We start from the raw sequence: 26,907 nt of genomic DNA, 5'->3' as shown, positions 1-26,907 counted from the left end.
ATAGACTGCCTCAACTCAGTATCCTTAGGTACATAGACTCTCCCACGAAAACACAGTATCCCTTCACCGTTCAGTCCAAAATCTGAAGTTTCAACTGTTTACCCTTAATCTGTTCCATCCAGGTCAGTTTAATCTGAAGTTTGGCGAACAAACTACTTTCATTGAACAAGCTAAGATGAGCGAACATCTCCTTTAGATCAGTCACAACACTACGGCTCAGTGCATCAGCTACCACATTAGCCTTACCTGGATGGTATTCAATTGAACAGTCATAATCCTTAAGTAGCTCCTTCCACCTACGTTGTCTAAGGTTTAACTCTTTCTGTGTGAGAAGATACTTGAGGCTCTTGTAGTCCGTGTAAATGATACACTTCTCACTGTACAAGTAATGCCTCCAAATTTTCAGTGTGAATACCACCATGGCCAGTTCCAAGTCATTTGTCAAATAGTTCAACTCATGCGTCTTAAGCTGACGCTACGCATAAGCCATCACCTTACCCTCTTGCATCAACACACATCCTAAACCAACATGTGATGCATCACTGTAGACAGTAAACTTTTTCCCAGACTCTGGCTGAATCAAGATAGATGCCTCAGTCAGAACTTTCTTGAGCTTTTCAAAGCTCTCTTACTGCACGTCAATCCCGATAAATGGCAAGCCCTTCTGTAGTAACTTAGTTAATGGCATGGCAATCTGTAAGAACCCTCAACAAATCTTCAATAGTACCCAGCCAGACCCAAAAAACTACAAATTTCCAATACAGTCTTAGGCTACTTCCAATTAAAAACAGCCTCAATTTTCTGAGGATCAACCCTAATCCCCTCAGCAGATACCACATGACCCAGAAATGTCACTTCTCGTAACCAAAATTCACACTTACTGAACTTGGCATACAATTGTTTCTCTTTCAAAATCTGCAGAACCACTCAGAGATGTTCATCATGCTCAATCTCAATCTTTGAATACACTAGAATATCATCAGTGAACACTACTATGAACTGATCTAGATAGGGTTGGAACACTCGGTTCATGAATTACATAAAAGTCACTAGTGCATTCGTCAGTCCAAATAACATCACTAGGAACTCGTAATGACTATAACGAGTCCTAAACGCAATCTTATAAACATCAGTCTCCTTGACCCTCAATTGATGGTACCCCAATTGAAGATCTATCTTAGAGAAAACTGAAGCTCAACAGAACTAATTGAATAGATCATCAGTCCTCGGTAAAGGGCACTTATTCTTAACATTCAATTTATTCAGTTGTCGTTAGTTGATGTACATACGCAAGGATCCATGCTTCTTTTTCACTAATAAAACCGGTGCTCCCTACAGAGACACACTTGGGCGGATGAAACCTCGATCTAGTAACTCTTGAGTTTGAGCTTTGAGTTCTACAAGCTCTTTCGGTGCCATTCTATAAGGGGCGATAGACACCAGAGCTGTACCAGGAAAGAGCTCAATCCCAAACTCCACTACACGTTCTTGAGGTAACCCCGGTAGCTCCTCAGGAAAGACGTCTGAAAAATCCTTAACAGTCTTGATATCCTTTACCGAAGAGTCTCCAACTTCTAAAACACTGACGTACGCCAAGAACGCCTCACAATCCTTGCGAACCAACTTCTCGACCCTTAAAGTAGAAATTACATTACTCAAATAGTTTTGTCGTTCCCCAATTACCACTACCTCCTTATCTGCCTCAGTTCTCAGTACTACACAATTACTGGCACATACCAAACTTACTCAGTGTTTAACTAACCAGTCCATGCCCGGTATCAAATCAAATTCTCCAAAAAGGAGTTCCATCAAATCTGTCAGAAAGATAACCCCTTGTACTTATAAAGGGATGTCTCTAAACAATTTATTAACTTTGACGGACTACCCCAACAGACTCAATATAGTAATTCCACTCGAAGTATTCTCAACCAGAATCCCCAAGTTCTCAGTAACAATGGGACGCCCCAAAAATTTAGACTCTTTAATCTTGTATTATTTGACACAAATGACATGTTTGCTTTACTGGCTTAGTGATTTGAGTGGGTTTGGGAGTGTTTGAGAAGCCTGGGTTGCGTAGTGGGGTAATTATTTTACTGTTTAAGCTATGTAGGTAGCAGAGTTAGACTGAGACTCTAAGGTTGAATTGGTCATGAGAGTTTGAATAGAGTTTGAATGGGGTGTTGGAGTGTTTTATGGAGAGAATCAAGGAGATATATTAGGAGAAAATAAAGGGTTTTAAGGGTGTGGATGTGGTAGTGCTGAATTGGGTTTCTAGCTACTCAAAATTTCAGCTGTAACTTCTTTTGGGGGAATATTCCATGTTTCAATTTCTCTTTGGATGCTTTTTCTTTTGCATTGTTCTCTCTGGCCGAATATTCTTGGTACATAACAACGTAAATCGCGCTTTGGTCAATTGTTGATAAGCTGAATATTTTTCTCTCTTCTCTGTGTTTCTTTTCCTTCTTCCCTCTTTACTCTTTTGTTGTTGGTAAATCGATTGCTGACTGCCTCTTCTCCTCCGCTTTTTTCATTCATTTTGGTTTTAGCCATTGGTTCATGACCGATTCTCTATTCCTTATCTCTTCATCTCGTTGTGACTTGATGATTATTGTAGGTACATTCGACTCTTGCTTTTTCTCTTGAATTTTTTTTCATGTTACCTCTACTTAAAGCCGAATGCTCCTCCCTTCTCTTGTTTTCTTATAGTCGATTCTTGTTCTCTTCTTTTGGTGTTAGTTAGCTATTGAAACCATTTTCTTATCACTCGATCTAAGGTAAGTATGGGGGCTAACATGTTGGGGTGTTGGCCCAATGCCCTATCTTTGGTTTTAGGCGTTATTTAGGCAATAGGTATCGATTCAAGTCTTTGGTTTATATGATTGTTGCTAACAGGTTTCCTGGATAATGCAGCTTTTCAGCAAAGGAGGGTGTGATCAACCCTCGATTAACATTATTAACGAGTTAAACCTCATCCGTTGGCTAAGGCAAGTGTTAATGCTATTCTTCTTGGGATTAAGTTTTACTAAATGGGTTTTGACCCTAGTTCCAAATGTTTAACCGAATGTCTTTATCAATGTAGGTTCGAGTTTGAAGGCTTTTTGCAAGTATTCGCAACCAGGTGTGTAAACACACCCCCTTTCAACTGTAAAATAGCAAAAGCTGAAAAGCTGAAAAACGGCGTTGGAGGCCACATGAGCGTGCGATCGCTCGTGTGGTAAGCCAAACTCACGGATCATGGGCGAAAGACTGTAGAGGCCACCATGGGCATCCTCATGGGCTTAGGTTGTTTTGGGACATGTTGGGCCGAAATAGGCCGTGTGGGCCTAATGGGCTTGTGGGCTCTATATGGATAAATTTCACAATATATGGTAATTATTGGACTGGGCTGTGCAGTTCGCATGGCTGTGGTAATTTTTAGGCTTGATGGGCCACACGGGCGTGTGGGCCTACTTGGGCCGCATAATGGGTCTTGAGCCCATTTACACTATTAGGATCGTTAAGGTTACACGAGTCACTCGAGGTGACTGTAGACCTTCTGATGGGTCAAGAAGAGTACCTAGACCCCAAGTCATGTAAAATGACCAAAATACCCCTATAGGGTAAAATGACTATTTTACCCCTCGAGGGTAAATGACTGATTTGTGCTATGACTTGACTGTACTGGGCATGAAATTCTACATACTTGTATGATTTTTGACATGAAATTCTACATGGGATTGGGATACTGTTAAGGACGAAGTGTATTATAGTAATGGCTTCGCCACATATACTAATACTGGTGGCTTTGCCACATATACTAATATGGGCATCTTCGTTGCGATACTGTTACTGGCAGCCTTGCTGCGATATTGGTGTGTTGGCCGGGTGGGTTGACTTTTTCCCCACATGGTGTGTTGGTGGTACGGAGTGGTGTGTTGGTTGGTTTAGGATAGGTTGCATTATTGTACCACACTGTTACTGTATTGGGCTAAACCCACTCTATACTATTTTTGAATAGGGTTCAAGCCCAGACTGTCACTGTATGATGTATGCCAATTGACTGATAGGGGATTACACATTGAGTTTACGTAAACCCACCCTTTCTTTTTTACTGTGCAGGTAATCCCCAGCTATAGGTGATTTTGTGCTGTGAGGGACTCGGAGGCGGCAACACAATTGCAAATATTTTACGTTTGGTTTTATTTATACTTAAAGTTTCGTTCTGGGGTTTTTTTTTTTGTAGTAAAGCCATTTATGGGATTTAATTTATAATTTGGATTTTAATTATTTACTTCAAAACTGCTAGTTTTAAGAAGACGAGATTCCAAAATAATAATTGTTTTAGAAAGATACGTGTTTCAACTTTAAGGTTTTAAAAGCTTTCGCAATCTAAAACAATTTAGCATATCAAAAGCAATTTATCTGGTAAAATGTTTTAACAAGATGATTTGGCAATAGCAAAGGCCTTAGCTCACTAAAGTTTTAAAAAAACTCACAAAAAGGTTTTGTCTGACAACAAGTTTTTGATTCATAAGCCTTCATTTTCGAAAAACACTCAAATGCGACACACCAGATTCGGCCATAACGTCTGGGTCGGGTTTGGGGTGTTACAAATAGTATAGGCAACATAGGAATGAGTAGAACCTACATCTATCAATGCAATATAAGGTACACTGAAAATTAAAAACGTACTCGTAATGACATCTGAGGCATCTCTGTCCTCTCGACGACGAGTAGCATAAACCAGGGCTGGCTGCCTCGCCTCAGTGTGACCAGCACCTCTGTCCAGTGCTCCACGGCCACGGCTCATACCATTTCCTCCACTGGCCTGACCACGGCCTCTCGATGGCTACTGAACAGCTATCAGCGGCTGAACAGTACCCATACCAGAAGCTTGCATCTGATTAGGCCTACGTGGACAATCTCTGATGCAATGCTCCAAAGACCCGCACCTCAAACACGCCCACATCTACACTCAACATGTACCCTGATGGCGTTTCCCACAAATAGCACAAGACTGCAACCCAAAAGCAGCAACAAAGGGCAACTCTGACTGGTCCATCAACTCTGGCTTTTTTCTTAGGCCTCCCAGCTGAAGTTGAGGGCTCCCAAACCCTCTTACTCTTACCCCAGTCCGTCTCATGATTTTGGCGCTCAGCGCGCTTCACCTCCTCGGCGATTTTTTCCTTTTCCATCAACACAACAAAATCTTGCTCCCTCTGTAGAGCAATCAAAACTCGTAGATCATCTCTGAGGCTATCCTTAAAGTGAACACAGCGCTCGTATTCTGTTGCCTCCATCCCACGCGCATAGTGGCTAAGTCGCAGAAAATCAGACTCATATTCTGCTACTGACTTATCCCCTTGGGTCAAATTCAGAAGCTCTCTCCTCCAGGCATCTACATAACTAGCTCCCACATATTTCCCTTGGAATGCAGTTTTGAACAACTCCAAAGTCAACCGGTCAATCTGAGTACCCTCTTTAACTGTAAGCCACCATTGATAGGCTTCATCTCGCAGCAAAGACACTGCACCTTCCAGTTTCTGCTTAGGGCTACAGTCGAGGTCATCCATGATCCTCTCAGTGGCCACAATCCAATATTCAGCCACATTAGGGGCAACTCTAGTGATACCCCTAAAAATCAAAATCCCATTAGACATGAGTCGTTCTGTCACTGGCCTACGACCCACAATACCAGTATTAGGCCCAGCGACCCTCTCTAGAATCCGTAATATAGCTTGGGACAGTGCGTCGTCCTCAGCCGTACGATCATGTAACCCTGTCTCAGTCACAAGTAAAACCGGTGCCTCTCTAGCTTCATTGTTAGGCATGTGACCCAATGCCGACGACCCAGCCCAAGCACCTCCACAGCCTCCGCCGCGGCCTCTTGTACCCTTTCTACAAGTACCTCTGGTGCTCATTATCGTATTACACTTTTATCTGTATTAACAGTTTTATGCATCAGTTTTATAGTTCCAGTGTTTATTAATGAATGTTTTATGAAAAAAACAGTATCAATAATTTAGTGTTTTCTTGTTTTCGCAAATCGCAGTTTTTCTATAGTCTTAGTTTACCATAAAAAAAGTTTTTCAGTATAGTTTATTGCCTATAATAATCTCAGTATTTAAATTTAAATAAGTAATAGTTTTAGAGAACTTACAGGATCGGCGCTGGAGACTCGGTGTACGACACATTTGGTAAAAATTATTTGTATCAATTTTTTTCGGAGTTTTAAATTTTAAAGAAAAAACCCAAATCCACAGCCGAGTTTTGTAACCTGGCTCGATACCATTAAATGTAACACCCCAAACCCGGCCTAGACGTTATGGCTGAATCTGTGATGTCACATGGAAGTGAGTTTTGTAAAGCATGTCCTGTCCAAATAAAAAGTTTGTACCATATTAAAATCCTTGTAGCGTTCTTTTAAAAATAATTCCAAGTATCAGGTTTGTTGATAAAAACTAAATTTGTTTAGACAAATTTTAAGTATATTAAATTGTTATTAGTTCTTGAAAACGTTCTTTCTTGTGGAAGCCAGAAAAACATGTTAGCGTATTCGTGATGTTTTGAAAACATATATCCTTTTGAAAACTCGCGTCTTAAAGCTAGTAGATATAATCAAACAATGGAAATCCCAAAATTTAGAAATAAAACTTTAAGAGGACTTATCACATAACCAAAACCCCAAATTAATTAACTTAAAGGATAAAAGTGATACAGCAATCAAAATCAATCGTGTGACCCCATCGAGTCCCTCGTAGCATCGACCCATCTAGGGATTACCTGCACAAGGAAGCAGATGAGTGAGTTTATGAAACTCAGTGTGTAATTCCCTTTTCACTAATCAAACAATCCATAGGAAAAATGGTTTGGGCCTAAGCCCGTTTCAGTAACAGTCCAGTATCAATGTGGGCCTTAGCCCATTACAGTAATAGTATCCGTGTGGGCCTTAGCACATTACAGTAACAATAACAGAATGCAACAAAAATCCTACCCATCCATCCTCTACACTCCGTCCAGCCCTACACTCCATATGGGGATAAAATTGACCCACCCATCCCTACACTCCAAATATAGCACCGGTTCTGGCACTATTAAATAATTGCAGCAAAGCTGCCAGTAATTGCAGCAGAGATGCTACTACAGTACACTTCCTCTAATATATATATCAAACCCACCCCCATGCAACGTGTCATGTCATAATATATACGTGCATGCAAAATGTCATGCTCTAATACAGTCAAACATAGTATAGGGTATATCAGTCATTTTACCTCTAAGGGTATAATAGTCATTTCATCAGTATAAGTTTAAGTGTACTTACCGACCTATCAGTAGGCCCACAGTCGTCTTAGGCGACCCATGCGACCTTAATAGAAAAATAGTGGAAATGGGCCCAAAGCCCATAACACAGCCCATGTAGGCTCACACGCTAGTGTGGCTCAATTAGCCCAAATAATGGCCTTGGCCGTGTAGGCTACATAGCTGGCCCAATTATCTCCACACAACTGTGTGGTTTACCCGTGCGAGGCCTACGAGCCCGTGGGCCTACACAGCCCATTTCGGCCAAACATGGCCCAAAACAACCTATGCCCACGAAATCGCTCGTGGTGGTCTTATAATCACATGCTTGCGTTTATGCGTTTGTATGACCACGTGAGCAAGCGTCCGCTTGTGTGGCATTGATGGTACCAATTTTCCGGCTTTTGCCATTTCACAATTGAAGTAGTGTACACACCTTAAATAAAGATGCGAGGTTACTCCACAAGCCCAAAGCCTACATTCAACAAAGATACACCATCAACCAATGACAAATGAACAACATTTCACTCTTATACTTAATGCCAAAATTCCACTAACACTTGCCTTTGATGAACTACTAAAGGTTTCTCTTTTAAATCGATACACAAACCTGACTACAACCTCCTTTGAAGATTACCTACATTCTAAAATGATCATATAACTAACATAGTACATGCCCATAAATTGAACTAGGCGCACAACCACTTACCGAATGTAAACCAACACTAGAGATTGAGAGCTATCGGTTTGAAATCCCCAAAAGATAGCCGCTACAACGAGGCAGAACTAGAACTATCACTCCCCTAACAATCGTCGATTGGAAAGAAAGTGTTAAACGAGAACCATAAATACGGTAGAAGAGAAAAGGGATGAACAGGAACAAAATCCAAAAAAACAACACTTACCCTCTAGATCGACAGAGAAGAACAAAAGAAAGAATCGGTTCACCGAGGGTCAATGCAGGAGCACTATTTCACCAGCAAGGATTAGATTGTACTGAAGAGAAGGAGGGAGAAGAAAGAAAAAGAATGAATCAGTCACAATAGGTCAAAACTGAATGAGATAGGAAGGTAGGCAGACAATGGATATTTAGCCAAAAAATCTTGATGCTAGAGAGAGAAGAGGAACAAAGAAAATCGGCGACCAAAACATTAAGAGAAACAATCCGAAAAGACCTAAAATGATCAAAAGCGAAACGACCAAAACGGAGAGGTAGAAATTCACCAAAGAGAAAACGCCTAAACAATACAATGACCAAATACTCAGGGTTTTCCCAAAAGCCGAAAATGCCAAAAGTGAGAGTCCACAATTGGCACACCCACTACTACTCTATTCAAATCCCTACTTCCATTCAAATCCCTACTTTTACTCCAAATATTGCTCCTTAAATCACTCAATCCTTATCTCACTCACCGAACTGCCTAGAAATCGAAAATCCCTCAACCACTCCCTAAAATCCAGCCACAACACCTCTTACTCCTTCAACACTCCAATTTTAATCCCATCACAGCACCTTCCCAACGTCAGGAGAAAAACAAAACCAAAATACTCTTTTGCGTTGACAAGCTTCGAGCCTCAAACCACAAGCAACACTCTACACGCCACTTACCCCTAGACCAATAGGCTCTTTATGTCATGCAACACTCTCATTAATTTAAAAGTCTATTAGAAGGATTCAAGGGTTTATTCAATAAGAAGCAAAAAATTATGTTCAAGCTAGGGCTTGAACCCATGACTGCTCAGACTCTCCTAGAGCACTAAACCACTAAGGCAATCTACAACCATATCACCATCATACAAAATAATTTTTAACAGAGTTTTCAAAATTTTTGGGATTTGAGGCTTTATAGGCGTGCCTCAGGGTCACATGGGCATGTCCCTTGGACCAAGCGGGCGTGTGAGCCCAGCGCCTTGGAAAAATTTTGTAATTTCACAAAAAATTCTTAGAGGTCTCGATTAAGTCCTGACTTAATTGTAATGCTCATATTGGGCCTCAATGGCCCAATCAAGGGATGTTATGAATGATCTCGGTAAATGAATAGTAATTTACATAAGTTATTTGTAAATGTTTCTAAATGTTCTGGTAATGCTCCAAAGCCCTGTTTCGACGACGGATATGGGTTAGGGGTGTTATGCTTGGTTATGCCCTTTAAGCTTAATTTAACAATTCTGGTCTTGAGTGTTAGTACCTCAAGTCCTAGTATTGGTATCTTTTGGCTTGAATATTGGTACTTAGACCCTTAGTTTTGATGCCTTCAAAGTAGTAGCCAAAATTTTAAAACATGAGAGGCAAGTATAGGTACATGGACTAGAGTATCAATACTCTAGTCTACATATCAACACAACCTCCTGATGTATTGGTACATTAAAACATCAATCCTAAATTGTTCTAAATTTTGACCAAGTATTGATTCCCATGACTTTGGTATCAATACTTAGGCCATTTTTTGCATAAATGGGCCACCGAATAATGTTTTTAACCTATATAAAACTTGATTTTTCATGTAAAGATTCATGAACGGATGTCATGATGAAAGTGCTTAAAAGACGGATATATCAAGGTCACTCTAACGACTAATGTAGGGTTCCTTGTTTAACCAGGCATTCGATCTAGGTGAGAGGTGTTACATGTAGGATCTCACCAAATAATTTAGGTGTGTAGATCTAATACCAACTGAAAATTTTAAAATACTAATGAGGCGTGATAAGTGAAGTGGGCTCAACTTTTGTCACACAAACAGATAAACTCAAAATAATAGAAGAACAAAACAAAAAAAGTTTTTAATGTAGTTTCTTAAATTACATTTGTGTTGCCTTGACCAGAATGAATCCATTATAATCAACAAATACAATATATGATTTAAGTCTAACCCTCTTGCTTTGTTGCAGTCTCACTATCGTACCACCTAATGAACTCATCACCTTCTCACCCTTTCTATTAAAGGTAGAAAAGCAAATCACTCACTAGTGAATATACAAAGCACTCGTATGTTCCTTACAATATGAATAAAATAGTGCACACAATCCGCACATCAAATCCTAGCAAGTAAAGGGATTATGAATAGGCTATGAAGTTTTAGTAAAATGGTCTCTTTATGTGTAAGAGATAAGTGTGATTATTCTTCAATTTCATCAATTTCAGTTGTTGATATTCAACCTTTCGATTATTAGCAAATTAAGATGACATTATCTTTAGACTCATCAAGTTGAAATGCTCATCATTATTAGCCAAAGAAGTCACAATCAACCAGGGCTATGCTTGTCGAACTAAAGTGCCTTGTAAAAGTTTTCTCAATTTTATACTTTCTTAAACAAGGCTTCATTATATTAGATAAATCTATGAAATTTTGTTGCTCGTGCTTCCTTTTTTATTAAGGATTGTTATAAATGTGTTGTAAATGTTTTTAGTTTATATAGGATTCCTACCAACTTTGTCTTGTTTTTTAAAATTCATGCTTAGACTAAGACTCTTCAATATGGTTGTACAAACTTATTTCTTAACAAGGATAAACCCTCATATTGTTTTGGGCACTCGACCATTATTTTTGTTACTATATATGAAAATTAAAATAAGCACAAAGTAAAAAATTATCAACATGCACAAACTACATGGGATGTAACACTCGTGCCTAACCCAATCACCGAGTTTAAACTATAAGATGTTACATTCGTCGTTAGAGAAACTATAACAAATTTCAATGTAGCATACTTAATTATATAAAATACATTTCAATATGACTTAAAATCATTTTTGAGTCTTATACGAGCTTATGAAATCTCTCTTACTAACCCGAGGTTAGATAAGGACTTAATTGTAAAGCTTTCAAAATTTGTCAGGTGACATTGCAACACGTGACTTCCACATTGCAACATCATCAGTCAGCGAGTTACGTCGCGACTTCGAGAATTTTTACATCGCGACGTCACTCACTGTTACTCTATGTTGCGAGGTTAGGGACTTGAGGTCGCAACGTTGCCCCTGCTTTGACAAAATCAATTTGGTACATCTTACATGTGTTTCAATTAAACATCTATAGACTTTCATAACATCTTTCCACAATAATAAAACATCATTCCATACCATACTATGCCAATTCAATCAGATGAACGTTTCAACCAAGTACTTAATATGGCGTACACCACATGATCATCATTTAAGCTTATCCAAGCCATTTACCCATCAAGACATACCAAGTTACCTCGTTCAAGTTCAAATACATTTTTGCCTATTCAATTTGAGAGCCAAGAACTTATATGGCCTTAACATGAACCAAACAAAGCATAAGCTAAACTATAGTTCATGCTTCACATTTAAACATACCAATTTCAAACTGTTCATCAACTTATCTAACCTAACTACTTCACTTTGCAACCCTGGACATACCAAATTTATGCAAGTTCATGACCATCACTCCTAATAGCACCAAACATAACCAAAACCATGCATCAAATAGGTCATATTTAATTCTTAACATACAAGCCCATCCATAGCCACAATTACCGCATAACAATCCACTCAAAATGACCATTTGCACAACAAAATTCCCTTATATACATGCCATAATATCTAGACTCAAAATGAAAATAATTCTACCATCTTGTCGATAGTGTGTGCTTCACGTTGATCTGACTCAACAAGTTCCGCAAGTTGACGATCTATAGGTAGGAGAAACAACTAGAGTAACCATTAAATGCTTAGTAAGTTCAAACAGAAAATGCTATGCGTATCTTGATCATACATAAGCATGTTAGCTACCTTAGTTTTGGCATAAATTTGGCTAGGACATGGCACTTAAAATAACAACAATGTGAGCATAAGTATCCATGATCATTAGACATTATAAGCAAAAATCAAAACATAAAAATTTATATCACTTTCATATAACTCATATTAATGCCATATTTTATCATCAATCCATAAGAGCATATTGATTTCCCATTGTTCATTGCAATGTAATATTTCATTATCCCTCTATAAAATTTTACCAGTTTCACACAATTCACTTCAATGTTATATTAAATTAATTTATTGAATCCATTTCATTACATTTTCAAGTTTCAAGATTCAAATTTCAACAATTATAATTTTTTACCTGCTGGAACCTTAGAAAAATGGGCTCGGATACATGGGTGAACTACACCACACCAGGTAGCTCGTGTAAAAGCCCATTTTTCAATGAAATCAGAATAGTGGTTTTGGGACCACAAATCTGACCTAAAAATAAGGTTTATTTTTATTTCATTATATGGTTTGTATTATAATAGGCATGTCATGTAAAAATGGTGATATGAAAATTTTATCGATTAAGTGTCTAATTACGAGAAGGACTAAATCGCATAAAATACGAAAGTTGGATTCTAGTAGCTATAAGGATCAAAAGTATAGGAATCAAAACTAGACGCCCTTATATGGTAATTAGACCATTAAGAAAGTATGTAGATTTTTCTTGGTGACTCATCCATGGAATTATAGAAAAAGGGCAAGTCTAAATTGGAAATAGCAAAATACCTAATTAATTAAAAGATAAAAGAAAATATATCATCTTTTTTTCATCATCTTCAACCTAAAAACACATGGAAACCCTAGGTGAGAGAAAAAAAACTTTCAAGGCCTAATTAGGTAAGTTTTCTTGTCCCCTTTTTAGTCATTTTTGTATTTTTGAAACTGGGATAGCTTAATATCTCTATTTAAGGGATTAATTTGAAAAGTTATTAGGGTATGAAAAATGGTTCATGGATGTATATGCTGGAAATTAGAAATTTATGGTAGAAAATGAAAGATTATTGATAGATAAATAACTTTTACAAAGTGATTTTTGATGAAAACATGATTTAGGGACTAAAATGAAAAGTTGTAAAATTTGATGAAATATTCTTTAATTTTATGAAAACATGTGCTGGAAAATTTGTAATGGGGCTTTAGTTAGGCTTGGAATAGGGAGTAATTTGCACAAGTTTCATTTTCTGAGCCTAGAGACAAAATCAAAATTTATGAAAAAGTTAGGGGAAAAATGATAATTTTGCCTAGGACATAAATTGAGTCCATTTAAATATGAGATGTGTGAAATTGATAGTTAAATTCATTTATATAGATCCGGACAACACTAATTCGAGGTTAGATCGAGGAAAAGAAAAGGTTTAGGATTAGTCGACTTTTTATGCAAACAAGTGCCGAGGTAAGTTCGTGTAACTTAATCGAGTATGTAATTATGTTAATTGAATGTTGTGTTTGTATGTAATGTGAGTTTATTGATATGCTTTATGTAATAGCCCGATTTTGAGTCTAGTCGAAATAGTGGTTTCAGGACCACACCGACGTAAAAAAATTAATTTTATTATATTTTTATGGTCTAAAATTTTATGGAATGATTTTTTGAAAATTTTTTTTGAAAATTTTGACATTTGGCCACTCAATTTATTCAAAAGGACTAAATTGTAAAAAGTGCAAAAGTTGAGCTCTACATGCTAAAGGTGTCTAATTGCTATGAAATTTTAAATTGGAGGTCCTTACATGGTAATTAGACCATTGGTTTAAATGGTAATTAGACCATTGGTTAAGTTGTTGGACAAAAATGGACATGGTTAGGTATGTTTCTAAAGTTTTTCATTAAGGGTATTTTAGTAATTTGGTAATTAAATGAATTAAAGAGCCAAATTAAAAGCCATTTTTTTCCATCTTCCTCCCATGGCCAAATTTTACAATAAGAAACCATGGCTAGGGTTTTTCAAGCTTCCAAGCTCGATTGTAAGTCAGTTCTAGCCTGTTTTTACTGATTTTTATGTTTTTGAAATCCTTGTAACATGATCTATATATTTCTACCACTAATTTAAGACATAATCAAAGTCTAAACTTTTACCCATGATGGATATCTATGTATTTTGATGTTTAATGGTAGAAAATGCATGTTAGTTGTTTGGTAAACAACTTTTGCTAAGTGATTTTTGATAAAAATGCTTAAAAGGACCTATTTGTAAAAAGTTGTAAAATGGATATTAAAATGTGAATAAAAGAAAAATGTGGGCTGCTATAAGCATGTATAACGTTCGGCTAGGCATGGATATTGAAGAAATTAAGTACATTTCATTTTACGAGCCTAGGGACTAAATTATAAAAATGTGAAACTTTAAGGGCAAAAACATAATTTTTGATATAAAATTATTTTGGGTTGATTTGAATAGTATAATGATTAAATAAGTTAAATGTGATATTATAGATCAAGAAAAACGAGGTTCAGAATTAAAACGGGAGAAAATGAGTATTTGACTATTAGATCCTTTTCTCCATTTTTATGCCAAGGTAAGTTCGTATGATTAATAAGCATTAAATTATATATGAATGATTAATTGATATGATTGTGGTAAAATGCTATATTATTGAAATAAAATGTGAATGTTATTATGTACGACACTACGGAAATGACCGATAGAGGTTCAATACAACGAAAGCCCGGTTGAACCTTAGGAATAGATAGGATACAAATGTCATGACATAGGAGTTACTGAGTGTAACATCCTGGATTAGAGTCTAGTCAGAATAATGGTTTTGAGACCACAAATTTGAAATAGAAATAATTATTTTATGATAATTTGATAATCCATGATTTGATTGCATGTTTGTGTGAAATTTTCATGAAGAAATTCTATGCCTAAGATGTCCAATTTGACTTTAGGGACTAAATTGAATGAGTTGTAAAACTTGTATTCTAGAAGCTTCAAGCATTAAATTGCATTAGATTATTAATTAGAGGTCCTTAAATAGCAATTTGACCAAGTTCTAAAATTTTGGACAAAAATAGGCATGAATAGGAAAATTTTGAAAGAAAGGCCTTAAGGGCATTTTGGTCATTTGGTTAATAAAAGAATAAAAAGGGAAAATAAGTAAAAAAAATTTGCTCATCTTCTCCAAGTGCTAGCCAAAATTTCAAAGTTCCATAGCTAGGGTTTTGTTCATCTCTTCAAGGTTGATTGTAAGTATCTAAGCCCTGTTTTTAGTGTTCTTTACATTTTTGAGATCATTGAAGCATTATCTATCTATTTCTAGCCATATTTTGAAGTAGGGTTCATGTATGAAACTTGACCCATGTGTGACATGGTTGTATTTTGATGTTTAATAGAGGAATATGAAAGTTTGATGTATGATAAACATCTTTTACTAAGTGATTTTTAGTGAAAACACCTAAAAAGGACTTATTTGTAAAAAGATGAAGAAATGGGTAGTAGAAATGTGGTTTAATGTGAAATATGGGCTGATATGAGTTGGAATATGAATCGGCTAGGCTTGGGTAACAAATAAAATTCATGCATTTCATTTTTCGAGCCTAGAGACTAAAGTATAAATAAGTGGAAAGTTAGGGGTAAAAAGGTAATTTTACCAAAATATGTGTTATGGGTGGATATGAGCAATGTGTGTATTGAACAAGTTAAGTTTGCCATTATAGATGAAGAAAAACGTGATTTGGGTCTTGATCGGGGGAAAACAAGGTTTACGAGGATTAGATTCGTTTCTATCATTTTGTACCGAGGTAAGTTCATTTGCAAATAATGCAACAAGTACCATACTTTCAATGCTTTAATATTGCATGTATGGTAAGTACATACATATTTAATGTGATGTTGTATCATGTATTTATTGCCTAAATTGTATTATGAATTATGCTTGACAATTCCATGGATATGTGATTGGAGCTATGAGTATTGAACTCAACGTTAAGAGCAAGGTCAACAGAAATGTGGTATTGAAGAATCACGTTTGAACCTCAGGAATAGTTTAGGAAACAAGTGACATGTCACTAGGAACTATGTTATCTAAACTCATTAAGTTGTGGTCTGAGTTCATGATATATGTGACATCTGAACTCATTGAGTTGTGGCCTGAGTTCATAATGTATGTGGCACATGTTTTGGCGTTCAGGTACTAGTCTTGTATATTCTGCCAGTGGCTGGGTAGTCCAGCATGTCTTACAGAAACCCGATAGCCTATGTGAGCAAACCCGTGAGTAGCTCAATAGCGAGCAACATGTGATATGTGAAATGAGGTAGCATTGGCTACAAATGAGGCACTTAGGTGTGATATTCTGTTGTATCCAATAGAATTCTGAGTGTTCAATGGGTAGTTATAAAGGAAGTTCAATGAGTAATCTTGATGAATACGTCGAAGACGAAAAAGTAAGTTATTATGTGCAAGTGGGCACAAGTATATACATCGAACTCATGAGAATGTCATAAGATATGATGAACCTGTGGTGAGAGCATGAATATATATATGAAGAATGAGTTTAAGAGATTTGATAAAATGCAAGATTATGTTCATTATGTTAAATCTATGATTAATACTTATTTAAGTTGTATTTTATTTGCATGTGAACTTACTAAGCTTTAATGCTTACCCCCTTTCCTTTCTCTTTCTTATAGTGTTGCCAAGCTAGCTCGGGGATCAGAAGATGTCGGAGACTCGATCACACTATCAATTGAATATTTGGTATAACTAGTCTCATGATTTTGAGTATGGCATGTATAGGGACTTGGTCTTTTTGTTACGTGTCATATTTATTAGCTAAATGTGTTGGCTCATGAAAGTATTATGATCATTTTGTATACGGCCATGAGAAGTGGCTCATATTGAGTATTTTGGTTGTAATCATAATTATTGGTGCATGCATGCAAATGTGCTTTTGCTTTAATGTGGTTATGGTTGCTTATGGTTAATGAGTAAGATGGATGGCATGTATGTTTGGTGTATGAAATATGATTAACGTGTATGACAATAAAGGTGATACAAGTGGGTAACTTGAAAGTAGGTTAGTAAAGATGATAGACAAAATGAAATTTGTGTGGAATGCCATATAAAAGCATGATAGTTTAAATAGGTAATATGTTGACATTACCAAGTCATAACTTAACCATGAATGTGAATGCTTGAGTAGCCAAATGTGTCATGTTGCATGCCATGAAGTACGTATAAGTATGTGAGTGTTTAAGGGTGGCAATTGGCTTGGAAAATAGCCTAGAAATATTCCACACGGTTAGACACATGGGCATGTGTCTTGGCCATGTGTGACACACAGTCTGCCCCATGGGCATGTGATCCGGTCGTGTGTTCTCTGCACCCTGATAATGCAAAACAGATTGCCAGTAGTAAACACATAGGCAAAGACACGACCGTGTGTCTCAGCCTTGTGAAGGACACGGCCTTAGGAGATGGGCATGTGCCCAGGCCGTGTGAAGTCTGCACCTAATTTTTGGAATTTAATTCGCCACACGGCCTAAGCACATGGGCGTGTGACTTGGCTGTGTGACCTTATTTTGTTGATGACGTCATAGTCAGAGAGTTACACGGGTTGAGGATACGGGCGTGTCCCAAGCCACAAGGGCGTGTGTGACCGCACAGCCTACCCACATGGGTATGTGACTCTCTAAAGTATGAAAATTTTCTAAGTGTAGTAAAAGTTTCGAGAGTTTTCAGTTTAGTCTCGAACCACTCCTAAGGTATGTTTTGGGCCTCGTAGGCCCATAGAAGGGACGTTTTACTTGTAAATGAAAAGTTTTAAATTTGGACGGAAATTCTTGTCTCAGTTTTGTATGTTTGAAGTGAGTTAAGTCAAGGTAATGCCTCGAACCCTATCCTAGCGTTGGATACGGGTAATGGGATGTTACATTGAGATTATGTGTAAGACTATATCTGGAATATGGCATCTATATGAGACTTAGTGTAAGACCATATCTGGGATATGGCATCGATATGAGACTTCGTGTAAGACCATAGCTGGGCTATTGGTGTAACATACTGGATAAGAGCCTAGTTAGAACAGTGGTTTCGAGACTATGAATCCAAAATAGAAATAAATATTTTGGTTATTTGATGGTCCATGATATGATTGCATGTTTGTGTGAAATTTTCATGAAGAAATTCTATGCCTAAAATGCCCAATTTGATTTAAGGGACTAAATTGAATAAGTTGTAAAACATGTGTTCTAGAAGTTTCAAGCATGAAATTGCATTAGATCATCAATTAGAGGTCTTTAAATAGCAATTTGTCCAAGTTCTAAAATTTTGGACAAAAATTGGCATGAATCGAAAATTTTTGAAAGAAAGGCTTAAAAGGCATTTTTGTCTTTTGGTAAATAAAAGAAAAAAAAGGGAAAAATCAAGTCAAAATTGTGTCCATCTTCCTCCTTGCATGCTGAAAATTGTAAGGGTTCCAAAGCTAGGGTTTTCAACTTTTCAAGCTTGATTATAAGTGCTCCCTAGCCCCATTTTTATGTTCTTTGCATTTTTGAAGTCCTTGAAGCATGATCTATCCTTTCTATCCATATTTTGAGCTAGGGTTCACATTCAAAAACTTACGCATGTGTGACATGCATGTATTTTGATGTTTAATGGAGGAATATGAATGTTTGATGTGTGATAAACATCTTTTACCAAGTGATTTCTAGTGAAAATGGTTAAAAAGGACTTATTTGTAAAGTTTGTAAAATGGGTAGTCAGATATATGATTTAATGAGAAATGTGGGCTTCTATGAGAAAGTTATAAGTTCGGCTAGGCTTGGGTAATAAAGAAAATGAACACATTTCATGTTACGAGCCTACGGACTAATTTGTAAATATGTGAAAGTTTGGGGGCAAAATCATAATTTTGCCTAAATATAGTTTTTGGACTGATTTTAATAATTTGATGATTAAATGAGTTGAATTTGCTATTATAGATCAAGAAAAACGGAGTCCAGACCTAGACCAGGGAAAGAACAAGATTTTGGACAAAATCGAATTAATTGTCCATATTTTGTACCGTGGTAAGTTCATGTGTAAATATTGCAATGTTGTATCATGTTTTTGTGCTTTATTAACGTATGAATTTCTATGTTTAATTGTTATGATGAGTGTATGAATGACATAATGGTCAATGAGAAATACTTTGTGAACGAGTTTGACAAAGATGTGACATCGAGAAAATCTCGTTTGAACCTTAGGAATAATTTAGGATACAATGTGACATGTTACTAAGAACTATGTGATTATGAGCTCATGAGATTATGTGTATATTTGACTATGTGAATCCGGGTGCTAGTCTTGTATGTTCTACCGGTGACCCGGCATGTGTTGTGGGTACCTGTCAACTTGTGTAAGCAACCCTAGTAGTTACGTCTTGACTGTCAGCTTGTGTGAGCAAGCCTGTGATTAGCTCGAGAGCGAGAAATGTGTTATTATGATATGAGGTAGCATGTGGCTACGTTTGAAGCACTATGTGCAAGTCTTCCGTGTATCCGATAGTATTCTGAATGTTCAACGGGTAAACCTGTGAGTTATTCGACAAATAAGTCAATGACGGGAAATATAACAATGTGTTACGAGTTGGTACAGGTATGTACGAAGAACTCATATGAATGAACTCGGTATGTGACAAACTCTTGGTAAGAATGAAAATGTGTAAGTTATGCCTACAAATTTAAGTTATGCCTATGAATCTATGATGACACATTTGCAAACTATGTTATGTCAATAGTATTTATACATATATGATTACGTTGCTATTTATTTGCATGTGAACTTACTAAGCTTTATGCTTACTCCCCTCTCATTTCCATTTTCTTATAGTATCGCCAAGTTGGCTTGAGGATCGAAGGACGTTAGAGACTCGATTCACACTACCAATTGGACATTTGGGTTTAGTTAGTCTCAATATTTTGAGTATGGTATGTATAGGGACTTGGTTTTTTTTTTGTTATATGTTATATTGGTCTAGTCAAATGTGTTGGCTTATGGTAATATTTGATTTATTTTGTATATGGCCATGTGATATGGTTCATATTGATTATTTGGGTTGTAACCCTAATTAATTATGCACGCATGCAATGTGTTCTGCTTGATGCGATTGCTTGTGAATGATATGTGTGATGAATGTCGTATGTGCTAAATGAATGAATCGTGTCTAATAGGTATGACCAAAGCTATGGTATAACCGGGTAAATGGTAACTAGGTTTACCATGATAGACAAATATGAAATTGGTGTGGAATACCATATGAAAGTGTGATAGTTTGAATAGGTTATATGTTGACGTTACCAAGTCATAATTCAACCATGAATGCGAATGCTTGAGTAACCAAATGTGTCATGTTGCATGCCATGAAGTGAGTGTAAGTATGTGAGAGTTTGAGGGAGGCAAATGGCTTGGAAAATAGCCTAGAAATTGGCCACACGGTTAGACACACGGGTATGTGTCTAGGTCGTGTGTAACACACGATCTGCCCTATGGGCGTATGATCCATTCGAGTGTCCCCTGCACCCTAATTAATGCAAATAGAATGCCTAGTAGTAAACACACGGGCAGACACACGGCCTTGTGTCTCAGCCGTGTGGATGACACAGCCTTAGGATTTGGGCGTGTGCCCAAGCCGTGTGAAGTCTGCACTTCATTTTAAGAATTTAATTCGCCATACGGCCTAAGCACACGGGCGTGTGACTTGGCCGTGTGACCTTATTTTGTTGATGACTTCATAGTTAGAGAGTTACACGGGCTGAGAATATGGGCGTGTCCCAAGCCACACGGGTGTGTGTGACCACACGGCCTAGCCACACAGGCATGTGACTCTCCAAAGTATGAAAAATTTTCTAAGTGTAGTAGAAGTTTTGAAAGTTTTCGGTTTAGTCTCGAACCATTCCCAACGTATGATTTGGGCCTCGTAGGCCTTTATAAGGGACAATTTACATCTGATTGAAAAGTTTTAAATTTGGATGGAATTTTATGGCTTGGCATTGTATGTTAGTTTACGTTTAAGCCTGATAATGCCTTGAACCCTGTCCTTTACGTTTAAGCTTGGTAATGCCTCGAACCCTGTCCCAGCGTCGGATACGGGTAAGGGGTGTTACAATTAGCATCGATACGAGATTACATGTAAGACCATATCTGGGGTATGGCATTGGTACGGTACTGTAAGTACGATATTCTCGAGTATCCTTTAGTATTCTAAGTGGTTCAACAGGAAATTCAATAGGTATGTCAAAGAAGAGAAAGTGCATGTAAGTATTCGAATTTGTACAGGTATGTACATAAGTTATAAGCATTGACTCCATGAAATTTTGAGTCCATGATTTCCAAGAGAATGATTTTGCAAAATCCTTGTTATTATTGGTCTATATTTGTGATGTACGAAATACATGGTAAATTCAGTTGACGATTGTGTAATTGGCTTTTGGGCCAAAAATTGAGTTATGATATATCATGTTTTATTCACACAAATTGTGATTTATTAGATATGAGAAAAAGAAATGATTGGCATGATTTCCTATTAAAACAACTATGGAAGTATGGGAAGATATGAGCTTTAACAATTGAAAGATGCTAAAATATATGCTTGAAATGTGAATACTCATTATTAATGTACATGTTATTATGAAGTTTGAAATGATTCGTTGATTGTGGTAATCTATTATAATAGAAATATTACGATTGTTAGGCTAATGTCAAGACATGTTAAATTATGCTTGCAAATTAAGATAGCAAATAATATGACTGAATAATTTATAACTATGATGTTTATAGCAATTTATACTATTTTGTTTTGTGTTTATATTGTAAACTTGGTAAATGATTGGTAAGAGTTGCTTATTATGTTCATACAGACTTACTAAGCTATATAGCCTACCCTCATTTCTTTTCCATGTTTTATAGTGTTGTCAAGCTAGCTCGAGTTGGAGATCGCTAGAGATCCTATCACACTATCAAGCTATCATTTTAGGTATTGATGAATTCAAGTATTTTGAGTTATGGCATGTATAGGGACTTGGTCATTTTGTTATATGCGTCATATGATTTTAGCCAATGCAATGGCTTGTAATCGTCAAAGGCTTGTTTTGCTATTTGGCCATGTAAGTTGGCTTATAGTGGCAACATGGTTGTAAGCCTAAGTATATTCATATATATGTCAATGCCTGTGGTGATATGATCATGGTATGCATGGTGAATGTGAATTTTTTTAGAAATGTGATTTATGGCATGATAAATGTTGTGTGTATGATAAATGTTGATATGGTATTGGTATGTGATGTTTATAATTTTGAATGGTTTGGTTGATCTTACATGCTTGAATTTGTGCCATGTGATGTTGTGTAGAAGTGTGCAAGTGATGGTGGTAAAATGGCTTGGAAATAGCCTTGTTTTTGTCCACACGGGTAGACACACGGGTGTGTGTCTAGGCCCCGTGTGACACACGGACAGCCCCATAAGCGTGTGATCCGGCCGTGTGTCATCTACACCTAAATTGTTGCAAAATAGAATGCTCAGTACGGAGCACACTGGCATGAGACACGGCCAAGTGTCTCAGCCATGTGAAGGACATGGCCTCAAGACACGGACGTGTGTGTTGGCCATGTGACTTCAATTTGTTCTTGGGTAACAAACAAAGAGTTACACGGGTTACAGACACGGGCGTGTCCCAAGTCACACAGACGTGTGACCCCTGTTTTAGGAAAAATTCTATAAGTGTCATAAAATTTTCTAAAGTTCTCGGTTTAGTCCCAAACCACTTCTAAAGCATGTTTTGGGCCTCGTAGGTTCGTTTTAGGGACTTTATGTTCGATTGTTAAAAGGTTTTCATTTGATGCCAAATTTACGTCTCAGTTTTGTATGATTGCTTGTGTATAAGTCTAATAATGCCTCGTACCCTATTACGACGTTGAATCCGGGTAAGGGGTGTTACACTTTACTTGTATACCATGATGGAAAATTTGATACAATGCTTGAAATGGTGATAAATGGTTAAGTCCCAATTGAATGTTGAATTCCAATGAATATAGGCGCTTTCCCAAAACTAATAAGGTCCTACATTTGTTGTGGACGGGATTTAGCTCAGACGAGAAATCCTATTGACCATGTTATAGAAAGGATTTAGCCAAAACAGGTAATCCCGATATAATACCTCTGGAGCATACATTATGATTAGGATTTAGATTGGACTGGTAATCCTAATCGAGCTCCTCTGAGCATACATTATATAAAGGAGTTAGCCTGGATTGGTAATTCTAATCGAGCTCCTCTGAGCATACATTATATAAAGGATTTAGCCTGGACTGGTAATCCTATTATACGATATGTGGTTCGAGAGAGTGTTTCTTGGTTAAGTGCCCTAATGGGTACCCTTGAATAAGAAATTGACGGATTATCGAATCGTACACTTCGAGTGTACTACTTAAGCCTCCACCGGAATTCAATGATTCAACGGACATATATCTCTAGACATGGCATGAAAATTATGAAATGAAATGATAATATCTTGGAAGTGTATTGTAACATCCCGAAATAGAGCCTAGTCAGAATAGTGGTTTCGGGACCACAAATTCGACATTAAATAATTTATTTTATGATTATTATGAGGTCTAGAATATGAGAATATGCATGTGTTAAATTTCATGAAGAAATTCTTTGAGTAAAGTGTCCAATTGGAAATTATGGACTAAATTGAATAAATTACAAAAACTTGGATTCGAGAAGTAATTTGTATGAAATTGCTTTAGATTATTAATTAGAGGTCCTTAGAGAGTAATTTACCCAATTTTTAAGTTTTTGGACAAAAATAGGCTTGTATGGATGAAATTTTAAAGAAAAGGCTTAAGGGCATTTTGGTCATTTGGCATTTTAATGAAATAAAATGGGAAAAATAAGCCAAAAATTAGCTCATTTATTTCAGGTTGCTGCTGAAAATTTGGGGTTCTCCATAGCTAGGCTTTTCAAGCTTTTCAAGCTCAATAACCCTGAGGAACAAATTTCAGAGGTTGATAGAGGAAAATAAAAAGTTTCAGAATAACCGAAATACGATTTTGAGACGATTACCAGAGCTCGAGGACTCGTAAAGATTGGAAGACGTTTGGAGAATCAACACACTATCAATTAGTCTAGCTTTGGTATATAGATACTCTTATTTTGTTCAATGGCATGTATAGGGCTTTGGTTCATTTTGTGATATGTGTCATTTGAATTGCCCATATGAAATCTTGTAAAAGTTTACATATCTTCTTGTATTTGGCCATGGAAATTCGCTTATTTTGAAGTAGGTTATGACCTACAAATCTATGCATGTTTATGTTTACATAGAGTGGCTTGCCCATAATTGGCAATGAGTTACAATAATGAGCCAATCTTAAAGGTGTTAATGAGGCATGGAAAATCCTTAATACAAAGGAAATAACCTAGCATGTATAAAACCGATGATATGAGGTTTACATGCAATGAGGTTTACCAAGGATATATGCAAGTATATAATCTAGCCTTATTATGTATTAAGGTAACCCATAAGTGTGATCGATTGATAGAGGGTGACCAAAGACTTAGAAAATAGCCTAACAAGGTCCACACGAGTAGACACACGAGCGTGTGTCTAGGCCGTGTGTGACACACGGATTGCCCCCAGGGGCCTATGGTATGGCCGTGCATCCCCTGCACCTAAAATTTTAAGTTACTGTCGAGCACGGGCTAGACACACGAGCGTGTGTCTTGGCCGTGCCCCTAAATGTATACTGATGCCATAAACAGAGAGTTACATGGGCTGAAGGCATAGGCGTGTCCCAAGCCACACGTGCGTGTGCGACCACATGGCCCCACCCACATGGGCTGTGACTCACTAAAGCAAGGAAATTTAACAAGTTGCCCAAAGTTTATCAAATGTTCTCGGTTTTGTCCCGAACTGCCCTGATGTATGTTTTAGGTCTCGAAGGCCTGTATAAGGGACGATATGCATGTGTTTGAAAAGTTTTAATTTTGGGCGAAATTCGGTGACCCGATTTAGTGTTTTTGTAAATGTGTAAGCCTAGTAATGCCTCGAATCCTGTCCCGGTGTTGGGTACGTGTAAGGGGTGTTACATTTAGTGGTATCAAAGCCAGGTTTAGTCGGTTCTAGGACTACTGTAGAAAGTATTGAGTATCGCTATACATGCCATTATTCAAACATTGATAGTGTGACATCTCCTAACTGTTTAAATTGTCTTCGAATATAGTAAATGCCTTCCAATCAAGCTCAAGATGAGTCCGAGGGAGCCAAGAGCCATGCTCCAACTTCCATACAATGAGCTGTATCTAATAGTAGTAGAAGGCTTATGTCTGAAGGCCGGGAAGAGGCCAGAGCCGCCTTCTTTGATATGATGGATGAATGGTTTGGGGATTATTTGAGGAATTGACCCAACATACCACGACCTCCCCCGCCCCCTAACCAACCTGATGAGGATTTTCTACGAGGTATGGCACCTGTAAGAATTGGTAAGGCCCCTCTAAATAAGCTTAGTAAGTATGGGACTGAGGAATTTAGAGCGAAGATCGACGATGATGTTGAAAAAGTTGAGTTCTGGCTCGAGAATACTACTCGGGGAAAGATGAATTATTGTGCACACTTGAGGAGTGCTTAAAGTGTATCGTGTCTCTCCTGAAGGATACTGCATATCACTGGTGGAAGACTGTATCTTCCGTGATGCCAAAGGAAAACATCACTTGGGAATTTTTCCAAGCAGAGTTTAAGAAGAAATACATCAGTCAAAGGTTTTTAGACTCAAAACGAAAGGAGTTCCTGGAACTCAAACAAGGAAATAAGAATGTAGCAGAATACGAAAGAGAGTTTGTAAGGCTAAGTCAGAATGCAACTAAATAGGGTCAAACCGAGTCAGAAATATGTAAACGCTTCGAGGAAGGTCTGAATGAGGAAATCAAGTTGTTGATTGGGATTCTTGGAATACGGGAGTTCGCCGCATTAGCTGATCGGGCCAAGAAAGCTGAGGACCTCAATAATGAAAGAAAGCAAGAAAAGAGAGAATATTGAGTTTCGGGCAAGAGGTCCAGCGATAAGACGCTCTCGTTTTGCACAAAGAAATCAAGGAGTCAACATGAATGCTCTACTTCATCAGTAGGGTATTCGGGTAGAGCGGGAGGCACTAAACGGCGTAATCAAAAGTCTTCCTCCCCGATGGTGACTAGTGTGGGGAGTGTAGATGACCAAAAGCCAAAGTGTAAGAGCTGCAACAAATTTCACTCTAGAGAGTGTCGAATGAAGAGCGGTGCATGTTTCAGATGCGATTCTCTTGACCACTTCCTCAGAGACTGCCCAGAGCGGAATGAAAAAGAAGTGGAAGTAGCCTCGAACTCGAGTGCTCCCATTGCACGAGGTAGACCTCCTAGATGTCCTAGAAGTGCTAGTGGCAGTCGAGCTGAGGCTAAAGATGCTGTAAAATCAGAGGCTCGAGCCCCGGCAAGAACGTATGCAATACGCGCTTTAGAGGAAGCCTCTGCTCCTGACGTTATTACAGGTACTTTTTCTCTTTTTAATACATGTTTTGTTGCATTAATTGCTGATAGCCTATGCTTCACTGAAGCTCCTGTTTTAGTATTACTTGAGCCGGGAAAAGAGTTTGTGGTCTATAGTGATGCATCCTTAAATGGATTGGGTTGTGTACTTATCCGAGATGGCAAGCTGATAGCCTATGCTTCACGGCAGTTGAAGCCACATGAGAAGAACTATCCGACGCACAATCTAGAACTTGCCGCCATTATTTTCGCCTTGAAAATTTGGAGGCATTATTTATATGGTGAGACTTGTCATATATTTACTGACCACAAGAGTTTGAAGTATTTGATGACTCAAAAAGAATTGA

The sequence above is a fragment of the Gossypium arboreum genome, chromosome 4, assembly GCF_025698485.1.
Source record: "Gossypium arboreum isolate Shixiya-1 chromosome 4, ASM2569848v2, whole genome shotgun sequence".
NCBI lineage: Eukaryota > Viridiplantae > Streptophyta > Magnoliopsida > Malvales > Malvaceae > Gossypium > Gossypium arboreum.
The sequence above is the reverse complement of the archived record's forward strand: the minus strand, read 5'-3'. Positions refer to the sequence as shown.